Below are 2,671 nucleotides of genomic sequence, written 5' to 3'. Positions count from 1 at the left end.
CAGGCTGGGAGCTGTAGTCCCGCGGCCGGCACCTGAGGAGGGGAGCACGTGGTTAGGGCGGGGTCCCGCGGTCACGTGATGTTTGGGTGCTGCCCGCACGGCGCAGCCGCCCCGCGACCCGCGCACTCGGGCAGGTGAGCACGGCCCCCCCTCTGCCCCTCGTGTGTGCGTGCGCGTGATTGTGATCGTGTCATGGGAACGCGGGCTGTGTGGGGCGGGGGACACTTGGGGCTTTCCCCGTGCGGAGGGTGCGTGTGATCTTGTGTGCGTGTGTGATAGTGCGTGACTGCGTGATTTTGTGTGTGATCTTGTGTCTGTGTGTAATAGTGAGTTTATGTGATAGTGCACGTGATTTTGAGTGATTGTGTGTGTGTATGTGTGTGATCTTGTGTGCGTGTGATGGTGAGTGTGTGTGTGCATGTGATAGTGGTAGCGTGTGTGATTTTATGTGCGTGTGATAGCATTATGGGAACATGGGCAGACTGGGTGTGGGTGGGGGGTGGAGCCCCTTGGGACTTTCCCACTCAGGGGTGCGCGTGTGATAGTGTCATGGGAACATGGGCTGGCTGTGTGGGTGTGAGTGGGGGGTGCTTTGGGCCTTTCCCTATGAGGGGTGCCTGCACCCTGGAGCCAGGGGTTTCCTCTGCAGAGCGGGGTTGGGTGTTCGCTCCCTGCGCTGCGGTTGTGTGTGGGTGTGCACGCGCTGGGTGTGTGTGTGTGTGTGTGTGTGTGTGTGTGTGAGGGTGCTTTCCAGCAGTGTGTTGGTGGGGGGGGTGAAGAGCTCTGGGGTCGGGGCAGGGGGCAGTGGTAGATGCCCGGGCTGGGGAGGCCTCTCTATCTGGGCAGCCCCTGGTGGGGGTGATCTGGGCGTAAGACGTCCGTGTCCTGCTGTGGGGACGCCCCAGGCTTCTGGGCTCCTCTGGTTGCTTCTTGCCCCCCTTCCTGCTACATTTCGGGGTGTTTTTAAGCCTCCTTCCAAGGGGTTGACTTTGACTGGGGTGTGCTCCCACTGGGTCCAAAGTTGGAGGTTCCCAGTTACAAACACTTGCCCCCCTGCTCAGGGTCAGACCGATGCTGCATTGGGGTCAGGAAGTAATTTAACCCCATGGTCCGACTGGTGTGGACTGGGGAGGCAAGGGGATTGCTTTCCAATTGAGCAGGGGCCACGGCCTCTCCGGGGATTTCTTAAGCATCTATTAACAACCTGTTACAGAAGCTGGACGCTTGCCGCTGTGGTCCCCCTGCTTTACTTGTGGCAGGTTCAGGTCCTGCGTCTTGTTGTGTCAGGGTTGACATCAGTTTTGCTAGGAGTTTGGATTGTGCATTTGTACAGGTCGGTTTGGATTGGGATGATCCTGCCTCAGGCAGGGGGTTGGGCTAGATCACCTCTGTAGGTCCCTTCCAGGCCCCCCCATGCACATGTATGGGAAATGGGGAGCTATCTTTCCTACAGAGGTGAGGGGTGTGTGAATCTGGGAGCCACCGTCTTCTGCCCAAAGGGTTATGAATGTGGGGAGTGTGCGTGCGACAGCGGTGGGTCTGCTGAAGAGACGGAGTGGGTACTTCTCACCAACGGAGCCACAGAAGAGGGTACCTGGCCAGGGACAAAGATGTCCCTGGGGAGCTGGGGAGGACGTTTGTGTCCTGACTTGAGCTCCCTTCGACTGCTCTTTGCAGCAGGAGAGAGCTGGCATGAGGGTCCAGGGCAGTGGTTCTCGGCCTTTTTAGACTCGAGGGCCCACTCGTTAGACTCCAGGCACCTCCCCGTAACTTTTGTGAATGGAGCAGCACCCTGTTTAAAAAGCAGACTTCTTGATTACAGTGCTGACCTACCTGAAGTGGGGGCACGGACCTGCCAGGCACGTTGAGTCTCAGCCGGCCCTTATCTGCTTATCTCCTTACACTTCTTGTGGCACCCTTCAGAGGATCTTGTGGTCTAAGACTCAAAAGGCTGCTCCATGTGGAGGGGATTCCTGTGCAGACCGGAGCAGTCTCGCTAGCCTGTGTATGCAGGGAGGATGAGGGGAGATGTCACAGGATGAATACCTGTAGGATCCTCTGGTATGATGCACACATAGTTGGGTCAGCTTCTTGGGCTCGTAATGTAGTGCCCCTGTAGAGAGTGGGCAGTGCATGTGTCAGTGACGCCTTCTTGGGGTGCAACTGGCCACATCTAAGAGAGAAAAACTTTACTTTCAACTTCTAGGGGGCACTTCCATCTGTATGTACTAATCAGTGAGCTCCTTTCTCTCTTACCTTTCCACATGACAGTCTTCCCAGGCTACCACCTGCATGAGCTGGCTCATAATGGGTTTGGGGAAATGTTTGGTGTTCCCCCAGAGTAACTGAACATTTATTTTTCTCCTACCTGAAAATATCATCTACCATGGCATGTTCTAGGCCTGTTTCTCACGCAGTCACAGCTCGGATGTAGCAGCTTCTGATGGTATTCAGTCCCAGCCCTCTTATTATTTAAATAAAAAGTTTTCCTTGCTTATAATGTTAGTTGTGGATTATGCAGTGATAATATCCAGCATCTGATATCACAAGGCATGTTTTTGAGGTACCATTTACTGACAATAACTGAGCCAATATGAAATCTTTTTAGTAATGCTTGTAGCAAATGTGGTATTTATTCAAATCTAAGATGAGTTTGTTCCCCCCCCCCCCC

At 54.7% G+C, this 2,671-nt stretch overlaps 1 protein-coding gene across 2 annotated transcripts in view; it reads left to right on the top strand.

The window, feature by feature from the left end:
• The first annotated feature begins 66 nt into the window (after positions 1-66).
• Positions 67-2,671, top strand: part of TSNARE1 (t-SNARE domain containing 1) — a 1,046,259-nt gene continuing 1,043,654 nt past the window's right edge. For both annotated transcript variants that reach the window (XM_019528236.1, XM_019528235.1), the window contains exon 1: positions 67-134. The gene's annotated coding sequence lies outside the window, so the exon portion shown is untranslated. The remainder of the gene's footprint in view (positions 135-2,671) is intronic.

This window comes from Gavialis gangeticus, unplaced genomic scaffold, assembly GCF_001723915.1.
Source record: "Gavialis gangeticus isolate Ggan-Ray unplaced genomic scaffold, GavGan_comp1, whole genome shotgun sequence".
Classification (NCBI taxonomy): domain Eukaryota; kingdom Metazoa; phylum Chordata; order Crocodylia; family Gavialidae; genus Gavialis; species Gavialis gangeticus.
This window is presented reverse-complemented; position numbering and strand designations above follow the sequence as displayed.